Raw genomic sequence first — 13,794 nt, 5'->3', positions numbered from 1 at the left:
TGATAAATACCTGTTTGGAGAAATATAAAATAGAGAGAAATAAGAATCCCTAAAGAAAGCCCAACATGGCAAAATTGAAATTGTTGCAGGCTCCGTTTGATTGAGCCTGTTCATGGACGGTACTTTCAAGTGCAAACTACAGTCCACGCCCCCTAGCACTGGCTGAAGCAGAATTCAACATTTAACATGAAATGGTATAATTTGGAATTTTGAAACATCCGCAGATATGTTCATATGGCGATTATCATGGAAACTTCAATGTGACACGTTAGTGCCAATCCATGAAAAGCGGCATATGGTCCCAAAGTAGAAGAATGCGTGTGCTCTAAACGAGAAAACAATGGGCGGAACTATAAAAATGGAATCTTGAAAGGGGAGCTGAGGTTATGAAGCGTGCATATCACAGAAAGGACGTCAAAAGACAAATTTAAAAAGCAGGCCACATATCCTAAGGGAGATTCAACAGTGATTCAAGTGAGGAATATTAGAACCACCCAACAAGAAAGATGCCGAATAGAAAGAACTAAAATACCACAGACACAACAATAATGTCGTACTGAACGATCTTTAAGGATCGGAAATATAACATCCCTGATTGATATAAAGTCCTGTATGTGTACTGCTATCCATGTATTTATTTTGCAATTCAAATTTATATATTACCTCTTCCCATTGACATTCACTTAATAGTATTTAGGTGTCATGTTGTGTTTGCAAGATTCTGTTTTAGGTAAATGTTCTGTAAATGCTATGAGTCTCCAGATTATTTTTCAGCCTAATGGAATGCTACTATATAAATGGATAAACTTTGAAACCTTGACACTTTATAAAATACATTGTATAACAATATTAACATAATACGATTTAATGTTATTAATCCGCATCAAAGCATTTTTCAATAACCTGATGAAAATCATTTGTAGATATCAAACTCATCTTTTATCACACTTATTTCCAATAAATGTTTATAAACATTTTTGAGGGGAATGGTGAATTTGATTACTCTTTTTCTGAACATATTAGCGTATAAAATAAATATTCATACATGTTGCAATGCTGCAACAACGGCTCCCTTCTTTATCGCATGGTTACATTCTTCAATTCGATTTATATTTTCTTATTCAAATGAATATAAATCTTCCAACAAGCAACTATGCTATAAAAGTAACAAAACCATCTTTTAATATTCTTTATTTCTGATACCCAACATTATCTGTTTGCAGCATGAGTATATCTTACATTGTTTTAATTCAGTATACTAGCCTAAAACAGTATTTATCAATTCGTATATTTTCAATTTATTCAATGTCAAATGAAAACGCATTGCGTGTATATGAAGTATACTACATGTGTTGGCGATTACGAAATAATACGACGTAATGATTAGAAAGAGATTATGCAATTGAAACGAGTACAACGACAATATAAATATTGTTTGCGAAGGTATCTAGAAAGTGAACAAGCCACATATTACATAATTATTATCAAGGATTAAAGGATAAAGAAAACTAATTCGATTGCTAATCACTCTTTACAATCGGGAAGCAGCTGAATGAAGAAGCTTTATATTGTTGTGAACAATAAGAAGTCAATAAAGTCAATAACACTAAGTACATTAGAAAAGTGAAAAAAGTACAATCATGAAACCTGGTATAGATTTTAAACATAACAATGTTATATAATTCATTCCTTGTTAAGTATCCTTTTCAGACCAGAATATTTCTTAAGAAATTCGTGAGTTGGGGCGGGATTGTTGGCCTGTTCTATTTTATCCCTACATGCCCAGCAGTGACGACTGTGGTATGTTCCCCGTGACAGAAATGTGTTAGTAATATGGCCACAGTTCTTCTCTTCAAACTTACAATCATTCACAGCTTCATTTGATTTACACTTGTCGTTGTAGCGGTTGAATATATCTGGATAGGCTGACGTATTCAGTTTTGGTCGTGCCGGTGTTTTGTTATATACATCTTGAAGGCAGGTCAAACCTTTTGCAAACACTCCCTCAAAGAGAATGTATAACAGCACGCTTGTTGAAATACCTAAGACCACTCCAAGAATGCCAAAGCCAACCCCCTTCCCTTTATTGTATGGGTAGCATATTTGTCGGCGTTCATTTCCAAAGAGACATTTGCAGTCTGAGTAATGCATATGTTCATTTGCCTGAAATATACGGAAATTTAAGCGAGCTGAAATCATTATGAAATGTAAAATTTTATTAATGTATGTTAATAGTGGTTGTAATACCAGTTTAAAGTGCAATCATGCAAAATAAAAATAAAACATATTTACCATTAACATTATGCTAGTATTATTGGCTGGCTCGTCTCTAAAAGCACAATTTGTTCCATGCCAATCATCCACACAAGAACATGTATAACCTGTTAAATTACTGAAGCATGCCCCACCGTTAAGGCAAGGTAGGGATTTGCAGAAATCTATCCCTGCAAAAAGAAAATTTAACATTATAATTTTCACATATAACTATTGAAATCTGATTAAGAATTGCTCGAGAGCTGGTTTAAAATATATTTCTTAGCATAGTACTTAATATCTCGTGCATACTTTGCTGCTGTAGTTGACACTGGCCTATGTACGATTTTACAAATAATATGTTTTAGGCATTTGTATCTCGGCGGAGGACTTCTTTTTATTTATATATGTACAACAAAGCATTGCACAAGATGTGATGTAAAAAAAACTTTACATTATTTGCCATTGCCATTGCCATTTATTGAAGAAAGTAAATATTATAGATGATATGTCGGACATTATAGCGGAAGAACAATAAAAACACATAGAATCCTGGTATTTCTCCATCTTAATTGATAGAAAAAATGTGTCATTTTTCCCTCTATTAAGCAACATTTGCTTACTAAATGTTTTGACTTAAAAACAATGTGATGATTCGGAATTTTAATGAATATAGTAATAAGGTAACCTGTCTGGCATAATTTTCCTGTAAAGCTTGGCAAGCAATGACAGACACCTTTCCCAATGAGATCCTCGCATGTACCACCGTTTAAACAACTCGTGTTGGAACACTCATTGATATCTTGAAATACAAAAGTTTATTATAAGAACATAATTGAAAAATTGATCAAAATTCTCTATCTTACTTACACAAAGAATGAAATGACTATTAATAACACGGTACTTTTAAAAAGCAAACGTTTAGTATGTGATGCCAGACGTCTGTGAGATATTGCTTGAATTCAATTATAATTCGCTATTATCGTGACATGATAACATAACAACGTAAACATATTTATATAGTTTCTTAAAGGTCCATAGAGTACTAGCAAGTTCAGATCACTTTCGGATCGTCTTTAATACATTAACTTTAATCATCAGGATATAACAAACACAAACATTCCAGAAGCACAGACAAAGACATGAATATTATTTGTAATGAAAACTTTATTGCGACAAAAAGTCAAATGTTTACCGGTTTCGCACTGCATTCCTGTAAAACCTTTAACACAGCCACAGAAGAATTCGTTGATCAGGTCGAAACACGTGCCATTATTCAGACACGGGTCACTAGCACATTCATTAATATCTGTTGAAAATGACAAGAACAATGCTTAAATTTTGGACAGACATATAGTTATACATTTGTGTATTTTATTGTTACAATACTGAGAATATGCTATGTGTCTGGCTGTGTTGAAAGGACATTTGCTTTGAAACATATAGATACTTTATATAATATTAGTTAAGGTACTTATAGATAAAATTATGCCTCCAAAAGCACACATGTGTTACGTCTCATTCGCTTGTATCAACACATATTTGATTAAATGCATACTTCTTTAAAAATAGTATGAGCTTTTCAGAAATTCTAAAGCTAAAATATCAGTCAGAGTTCAACATGCGACGTACACTTTTGTTTTATTGTTTAATCATTCACGTACGAATTTGATTCGCAAAATATTGTAATAAGTAATTATAGATCATATATTTCTCCAAAAATCATCTATTTGTCATTCAAATGCTGTTTTATTGAAGTATGTAAATACCATATCATCTTTCAAACCTTACCTGTTTGACAAAGTAAGTCCGTGTATCCAGGGACACAGGTACATACAAAATTATCAGTAAATCCCGTTCTAGTACAATTGCCTCCATTTTGACAGGGGCTGCCTTTACATGGATCAATATCTTCGAAGGAAAAAGATATTATGATGCTTCGAATTTGTCTGGATTATAATACTTTATAATCTAAATTTCGAGAACACGTTTTGTAAAATTAGATATATGAAAATAAATACATGTTTAAGAATACAATACTCATATTTTGTCATGGTTATATTTTTTTCATTCGGAAATTGTGAGGGAAAGATCTATAAGACTAAATTATGATATACTGTAATGTTTAAAGAGACACTATGCCCATCCAAGCGTTTCTAAATGTTGAGAGTACAGATAAAACTTAAAATAAGTTTACATTTTGCCACATTGTTTTTTAGTTTGACATTCTACTTTATAAATGTAAAGAATATTCAATAACTTACGTATTTCTATACAAAGCCTTCATAAATGATCAGTTACTCTCAGTTTATAAAAACAGTCGGGCAGTCTTTTTTGTTGTAATCTTACAGATATACAATGCTCATCCTTGAGTAAAATAGTTTTGTCACAGAAATTAATTGAAATCAATAAAAGTCGTACTGAATATGTCTAATTTGAATAACAAAATATGTATAAACTGCACATGAGAAGCTATTACAGGTCAAGTAAATCTGGTCTTTCCTTTAAACAAACTGCCATTTTCTTTAATGACAATGTATATTCATATTGTGACCATCTATACTGCGTACTGTTTAAACACAACATATTTACATTGTGTATATTGAAGCCAAAACATGCTTATTCTATATTTACAAAGATACTGTGTATCAGTCATAAATATTTTCTAAAATCAAATTTAAGCATAGTATATCTTTAAACATTTCTTTTTTTTATCAATTATTTGTCAATCTCCAATAAAAAGGGCAAACTTTTGAATAAATATCTAAATCAATTCAACCCGACAACAAATTATGAGCATAATGTCACTTTAAATGGAAGATAACAGTGTTATTGTAGATATGCGATTAAAAACAAGTCAGTTTGTTTCTTCAAGTGCATCAAAATTTAAAAATATTCATAAGGACTTCCTGATAGATAATAATGCGATGAGCTTACCCCATGCAACAACTTTCAAACAATGCGAGTCACTGCTTATCCTTAAATAAAGAGATATATAAATTAATGTGACAAGCTTAGTCCACATGAATTCCTTTCAAATAATCCAGGTACTTTTGAAATATCGTTATTTAGATAAAAGGATTTAAAGAAAGCTCAGAGAATACGGTGATTGCACAGTCATTTATAATATTTTATCGGATTTAAATCCTTTTGGTAATATATCAAACTATATTGTTTCGGATATTGCGAAAATAATATGTCTCAGTTTAAGAAAAATGTAATTCAATGTCAAACAAATGGAACTGAAAAGGAAGTTTTTCGCATATTGGCTAAGTTTGTCGACGGATTTCATGTGATTTAATAAAAGTATTCTGGATTTATTTGATGTTATTTTTGTAGTTATAAACATTTGTTATTGTATTCGATAGTCTAAGATATACATACCCAAAAGAATCAGTGGCCTCAACACAAAGAGCATGTTGTCCTTTATTTTCCTGTTTTGGTATCCACGTAACCACTATTTTGTAAACATTTGGGCGTCCGGGAACAGACTGAATAAACGATTTTCTTACGCCAGGTGGCGCTGTAAGCGCGAACGATGTAATTCTATTTTTAAAACGAGAAAAAAAACATGCATATAAAACACATGCAGAAACATAATTCAACAGTATGACTGTAAATATTTAATGAATGTTAGTATGCTCTGGTTATATTGATTAAAGTGTCTAGAAATTATTTTGCATTGTACATTCCGTGTCTTATGTTCTAATATATGTAGAGTTTCCACACATGAAAAATCGTTAAATTGGTAATACAGATCAAATAAAAACTGACATATAATGAGGGTTTTCATACAAATTTGCTACTTGCTTACTAACTTTGCGCCCTTTGATGTCGCATAGAAACTTATTGATAGCTTTTCACCAGGCGTTAGAATATACAGTTGGTCCTCTGGAGGTGTTGGCGTCACAAAAACAGGTTTATCAGAACATGATCTTGATGGTATGTCCGGAGTGTTAATTAAGAACTAAAATGTGTAAACAAGGTGATGTAATTTTCTGATTGAAGTTTAGTTTAGTATTACAGAACACACAAGTACTACGTAAATATGTGCTAATTGCCTTACTAATTTAAGGATTCAATAAACAAATAAAAAAATACAAAGTCCGGCTCACAACTTACTTTCACTTTGAAAATTTCAAATTCATTAAAAAAATGTACATCAAATAGCGTAATACCTGCATAGGAACACTTGATATAACGTCATCTTCCGTCAAAACTGAATCATTGACTGACAAAGCTTGTCTAGGAGAATCTTCTATTGTGATTGCAACTGCGTACCAACCATTTCTCGTGTGTTTTGCCGAAACTGTTAAAGAACACGTGTCCTGCAATGTTGGGTAGAAATAGAACAGATGATATTAAGATTATAGAAAACAGTGATTAGACCACTATAGGTATGTTATATTATTCTGATTTTTTCTAAAATTAAAAGATACCGGTATCATAACTAGCCTCGTTTTCTGGAACAGAATACAATTATTTGTTTGCTATACCATTTTAATGACAGTATCTCCCACTTGACGTATTCAAAATAATCAGTCATATGGGTCAAACTCCAAGGATGTAAGCCACTTTTAAACAAACGTTTTTTTGCCATATATAAATGTAAAGTATTAAGTGCTGTCAGTTAGAGATGACATGGTGAAATGTACAGAAATAAAACTTACGGGATCAATCATGGCATACGGTAAAGAGTTACAAACGGAGGCACATTCTTCGCCCTTTGACCATCTGCATGTGACTTTGTCACCATTCTTGATCCATCACTGGTAACTGTATCGTATTTGTACAGCCGTACTTTCATACTAATTAAATAAATTGTGAACATACAGGTATAATAGCTTTCAGCTGTTTTAAAATCAAATTTCGATAAAAGCAAATGATAATTTTAAGACACCGATTTAGTATCCATATCGGCTCTTCAAAGAGTAATAAAGGCTGAAATTACTGGACACACTTGAGATTACTGTATTCTAGATAGAAAATGTTTACTTAGAATAAAAAGTTACCAAAACGCCAAAACATTTTAAGTCGATGTTTAATAATAAGTATTAGAGATTTTGCCTGTAAAAATTGGTTTTGCTGACGCAACAGGACTCATATTTGGTCGTCCCGTGTCATTCCGAGGTCGAAGGTCCACAACTGTAGAAATATTCAAGATCCACCAGCACCAAAGTCAAGGGAAATCCAAGCCCGCGCGGTGAATCTGTTGAAAAAAAAAAGTTTATAGGAAATCAAACCTTTAGATCACTCAGTTAAATTATCTACATCTTAAGATGTACCTATGTTATTACATAACTATTTGTCAACATAAAAATCTTCTGTTTTTTTTTCAGGTTTCTTGAATTATTACATACAAAAATTTGGGTTACGTAATCATAAACAGTCGATAATTAATATATTAACTTTTGATTGATTAAGAATTATTGTTTAAACTTAAAAGTTGATCCAGTGACATATTTCATTTATATCAGCGTTTCTTGCAATGAAAACAGAAATCATTTATTCAAGTGATGAAATATTAAACCCCGATGTTCATTGATGAAAACCTTAAAAAAGATAAATACAGAATCCCTAAAGAAAGCCCAACACGGCAAAATTGAAAATGTTGCAGGCTCGGTTTGATTGAGCCTGTTCATGGACGGTACTGGACAGTGCAAGTTACCGTCCACGCCCCCTCGCACCGGCTTAAGCAGAATTCAACATTTAAAGGTGAAATAGTAAAATTTTGAATTAAGAAACATCCGCAGATGTGTTCATACGGCGGTTTTCATGGAACCTTCAATGTGACACTTCCGTGCCATTCCATGAAAAGCGGCGTATGGTCCCCAAGTAATAAAAAGCGTGTGCCCTAAAAGAGAAAACAATGGGCGGAACTAATTAAAGACATTACTCGACAGTGAAGGGTCCTTGGTCTGGAAAGGTATATTTAAAGCTGTTTTCTCCTTGCTCCCAGTTCTGTGCCGTGCTTGCTGCCGTACAAATATAGTTAACACTCGATAACCAAACATTTGTTGGTCCACATCCCTATTTGTACAAAAAACTAAACTCTATCGTCAAACATTTAACATTAACGTTGCCTTTGATTTAAAAGTAGTTTATCTTACTTGATAGCAGTAATGTGCAACTTATTGACTAACAAAAAATGTAAACTGTGTCATTTTGCGATCATTTAAAATACGTAACCTTTAGTTATGATTGAGTGCTTAAATTTTCAATACGAGTTAACCTTTATTTCATTTACAGTACATATAAATACACTAATGTTTAAAACAAAACAAAAAATTCAACTTAACATTGGTAAGTGACAAGATAATGATTTTTTCTTTCATTTTATTATTCCTAATGTAATCGGCAATCATTATGTTTATTTGTTAGTGCAAAGAAAGTTTTGTTGCAGAGGTCTTTAAATACTATACAAAAAAAGCTAACATAGATTGAATAGAAAAGATACCACCAACAAAACAACAAATAAAACAACAGAAAAAAAGAAAGAAACATACCCTTGAACAGTACCACGCTGAGGAATTGCCCATTTATTAACGTACTTTCCGATCATAGTTTCGTTACATCCCGGCCCCATACCGAGTACCCAACAAGTTTGAAAGTAAATTCAACCTTGAAATGAATGTAAATAAATAATTATATTCTTAATAAACATGTATCTTTACTGCTATTTTAACCTTTTAATAATATGCAACGAATCAGATTGAATTATACCTTTATGAAAAATCCTAAGTTCGTTAAATTGTAAACTTTTTAATACAAATAAATCGATGTGGATGCTGTAAAGAATATTTAGCGTTTACTTACAAAAACAAGAATATAATTATGACAAAACAAAGATTTTTTAATTGAAACCATTGTTTTACAGTTTGTCCAATGTTTATACTGAGCAAACATTTATTTAAAAGTGAAATTGTGTAAGGGTAATACCTCATTTGGTTTTCCGGTTGCGCTCCAACTGATAGTCCCGCCACGAAAATGTGAAGCCTTTGTATAAGAAGTAAATAAAAGTATAAACAAGCAAGCATTTGAAACAAACATTCTTTTATAACTTAATAATTAAAGTCGAAGTTATTTTTCTGCCTTTTAAATTGTTAATATATAGACATGGAAAGAGTTGCTACAGCAATGTCAAAGAAAGCCGATTTCGTATTTTTATACCTGCAGAAATATAGGTAGCCACTAGATTTGTTTTTTAAACGCGGAAATAGGTATAAAAATAATGGGCTGTTCAAAATGTGTGTGTGTGTTTTTTTTTTTTTTTGAAAACTTTGTCGTAACTTTCGCCACAAACCCATGCTGTCTTTTGTTTTTGTTTATTATTATTATTATTATCATCATATCATGCATTATTAGCCGTCGTTAAACGGTATGGTATAATAACGGCACGCAATGTATTCCTACACTGTTATATTTTCACAGGCATAAATAATGTGACTAATTTAACAGTTTTAGTCAGTTATCAAATGCAACCATTATATATCATCCAATATGGTTATCAATTTATTTTATGGTGCCTATGAAATGTGGTTTGATGCTACAGCTTATAAAGCCTATGACTGTGAAATAATAGTTTTTCTTTTTTTCGTGTTTTGTTTAGTTTCAAAGGAACAATATTGTGTGTGTATTTTGAAAACTAGATAAATAAATATTTTGTTTATATTTAACCGGCAGCACAGAACTTAACCGGTTATACAGAACCAACGTTAAAATATCACTTCTTTCATTTTTTTGCCATAAAATTGTATAATTATACGTTAATAATAATTAACAAATCAACCAAACGTTCTTAGAATATACATTAAACCTACATTGCAATCGAATGTCTTTTAGCAATGTTCATAACCATTAACTTAATTATATGTTTAAATTAATATGCAAAAATGAAGCTAAAATGTAGCATCAGGTTGAGTCTAACATGACCATACATCTACATATATATATGAAGAAATAGTTTAAGAATATATTCTCTGACGACTTTTTGAGTAATCCTCATACCCTGATGCTATAAACCGTACAGTTCCTTGTTTGATAAAGGCCATATTTGACATATGCTTTATATTATTTACCCAACACTTATTTTCTATTTACAGCCGTATGCTATTTCAAAAGATGTAAGTCTTTTGATAAAAAAAATACTGATAAAATGATTAGCCCCAACGTAGCATTGCATCGTATCAAACCCGATTGACTTATTTTAAAAACTTCCTAAATGTCGGGTCAATAACTTTTGTACCAATCAAATGTGAGAAAAGGTCTGATAGAAGTCATCGATAATAAACCATTGAAAAAAATATTACTTTGTGTTTGAAAGAACCTGGTAATTAATTGAATTTCTTTCAGACAGACAAACAAGATAATTCTTTGTCATTCTGTATCAGCAGAAGGTCGTAAAAGATGACATACGAAAAAAAAGGATTTTATACAAGTATAAATTTGTCTGATTACGAGTATTTGAGAAGAATGTATCTCTGTTATAATGTTGATTATGTTTAAATAGTTATTTTTATTGTTTTATAAAGTTTGTGTTACATTTATTATTAAAACTCTTTCAAATGTTTAACGATATTCATATATAATTTTGTTGCCATATACCTAAGTAAACAAACTGTTAAAGAAACCGAAAGGGGATGTTAACATAAAAATGATCCATTGGCAAGAAGTTTAAAGGTATGAAGGCGGATCAGAACCTGAAGAATGATTCTGCAAAAATAATAAAAAAAAAACAATAATGACGTCTTTTCACCCTAACCACCCCTTTTTGAGGCCTCAAATGGTGCAAAACTGCCTTATATTTGACTCAATCACTTGTTTCCGTTTGGGAAATGTTGTTTAAAAGTGTTTGATCACTTTTTCGCTCCACCAAAATGATACATCAAGGGTGTGCCTGAGCATGGTGCGCCCCCTTTTGCTGTGGTGGTAGTAAAGGGAGACTTCTGCCCCTCATCGCAAATGACAGTTTGGACTTGTGTGAGGCTAAAATTGGCCTCAGGTTGTTCTGAACCAAACGTGTAACCAACGTTTTTGATATAACCCCCATTACCATTGTAGCAGCAAATTTAAGATTGAGCATGCCATTAAAAAGGCTATGGTCAAGTCAACATTTGTGCCAAGTTTGATCAGTATTTCGGCAATTTTTTTATTTTATTATATATATATATATATATATTTTTAGTTTTAATGCAGTTTGAACTTGTAACAGGAGGCTGTTACATGAAAACATCTATTTTTTCACAGAATCCCTATGCAGTAAAGGGTTAAAGAAATTAACCAATATTAAAACTTTTCGGTGTTAAATTTTGCCCCAATATAGCCCGGCTGTATCGAGCGTTTTTGTACAATCTACGATAACCATCCGTCCAATGATTTAACGCGTTTACATTCGGAAAAATTCTCTGATATTTTTATCTAATATAGTTAAAGACATTACCATGTTTTATTACAATTCAGTCAAAAATAGATAAATTGGACCGATGTTGGACTAATGTCAATATTGAATAGATATTGGTCCGATATAAAAAAAGGTTGACACAGATATATTTGCTGGTATGGTGACGGGAAAATGTTCAATAAAAAGCTCATCGATCTGCTACCTATACTATTAGATATGTTTATGGGTTGTTTTCCTTTTAATTCATATTCGAAAACAATTTGCTAGGTTATAAATTTTAGCGCCTTCAAAATAATACATAAATCCATAACTTACTCTAACATCTTGGCTTTTTTTTTACATAATTATAAAGTATATCGATGCAATGTGAAGGGTACGACTAATTCAAAAGATGAAACTCATGTTGAGTGCTCATTTTATATGGAGGTGTATTCATAAGTGAATAGTTAAGACAATTTCCGTGTATGTCAATGGTAAGTACGGACAATTGTTTCATGCCAATTACACTGTACTCCTCCGTGTCACGTGCACCATCATGAAGTCTTCTTACATCATTCTGTTAAAGAAAATAGCGATGTTTATTGGTACCGCTTGGTTATTCCTTTAAACCTCATTCTTAGTTCGTTTGTCGAATAATTTACAGGTTTGCTGTAATCCTTTAACAATTCTTTCTGGATTAAAGGATATATAGGGTTTTGTTGAACTTTTATAAGGAAAACGTAAGGTGATAGTGTTAACCAAACAATTATCTCAGGACGAAGAAGAACTGTCGATAATATCAAAATTATCTTCAAAATTTTTTTTATTTACTATTGTTGAGATTCTAACATCTTAACCATATGTATCTTTTATGACAACAAACACATTTTAAAAACCATCATCGGACCTGGAACGAATACTTTATTTACATAGTTTTCATTTATATCCAAAAAGCTCACAAGAAAGCAATAATTTTTAATCAGGCGAGCCTCTTCCTAAACCATTTATTTTAAAAAAATCATTAAACATTACAAAGATGCAATGTATTTTCGTTTTTTACCGGAATGAACATCTCTTTTAAAATTTGTTATAACATTCATAAATTTTTGATGATAAATAAAAAAAGATAAATTTGAATAGATGAGATGAGGATACTTTGATTAAAAAGTAACATAAATAAACCAATAAAAAACAACAACAAAACGTGTGAACATTATGTAGGTGTGTACATGAAGGGGGAAATTAAATAAAAAAAAGTAATAAAACAACAACAACAAAAGAACATCCTTTTTGAAGACTGGCTACCCTTCACCCATGTAGTAGGTTCCTTCTGAGCTTAGTGCTCTACAGACGGAGCTATTGCGACATTTATTTTTTCCTTTTACAATTATCAGTCAAACGTGCAATCATTAAGATGTGCAACATTTCATTTACCAATATAGTATTACAATGGACTTTTCCGTACTATAAATAAATATGAGGAATCTTCTGTTTCTCGTGCTCGGCATATAAACAAGACGATAATCAACTGACAAATCAGATAAAACACTGTTATTAATCACACTTAACACACTTGTACTGCTATATGAAGACGGTTTTATCTGTCCAGCAATGATTTTGTACATGCGCCATCTTGTAAACCACGGGGAGTACATATAAAGCTTTCAAAGTAACAGACTGTTTACACTTAAAATAAATTGAGATAGGTATAGGCTCCAAACTTGCTTTTATCATTTATTTTTGCCTGTTATCATAAATGATTTGTGCGAGCACAGATTGCTTATGAATCATGATCTGTATTAAATCTCAAACATAAATTGAAAAAGGTACAAACAAGTTGACCTTAATTGTATTAGAATAAAATAAATGTGGAAGATCTTGGAGACCATAGAATAAGAATATAGCATAACTACTAATCTGAAATAAATTAAGGGTGCTTTAGCACTATTCCTGCATACAATTGAACTTAAAAGTTACATTTTTCCGCGTTTCGTTATTTTTTTTTTACTTTTTGTTATTTGCGAGCGCGAAATAATTGACGGTTATGTTTCCATCAGAATAAAATTACCGGCACCGTCATTGCAGTCAGCAACTGTAATTTGTTGCCCCGAATTGCGTGCAACATCACGTGATTTTTCGCGTGATTTTTTCCGAATATTCAT

At 31.7% G+C, this 13,794-nt stretch overlaps 1 pseudogene; it reads right to left on the bottom strand.

Moving 5' to 3' along the window:
* Nucleotides 1–1,175: 1,175 nt before the first annotated feature.
* On the bottom strand, nucleotides 1,176–8,792 carry LOC132740009 (uncharacterized; annotated as a pseudogene).
* Between the last annotated feature and the right edge of the window lie 5,002 nt (nucleotides 8,793–13,794).

This window comes from Ruditapes philippinarum, unplaced genomic scaffold (genome assembly GCF_026571515.1).
Source record: "Ruditapes philippinarum isolate M1 unplaced genomic scaffold, ASM2657151v2 ctg4820_1_1_1_1, whole genome shotgun sequence".
In the NCBI taxonomy this organism is placed as follows: Eukaryota; Metazoa; Mollusca; class Bivalvia; order Venerida; family Veneridae; genus Ruditapes; species Ruditapes philippinarum.
This window is presented reverse-complemented; position numbering and strand designations above follow the sequence as displayed.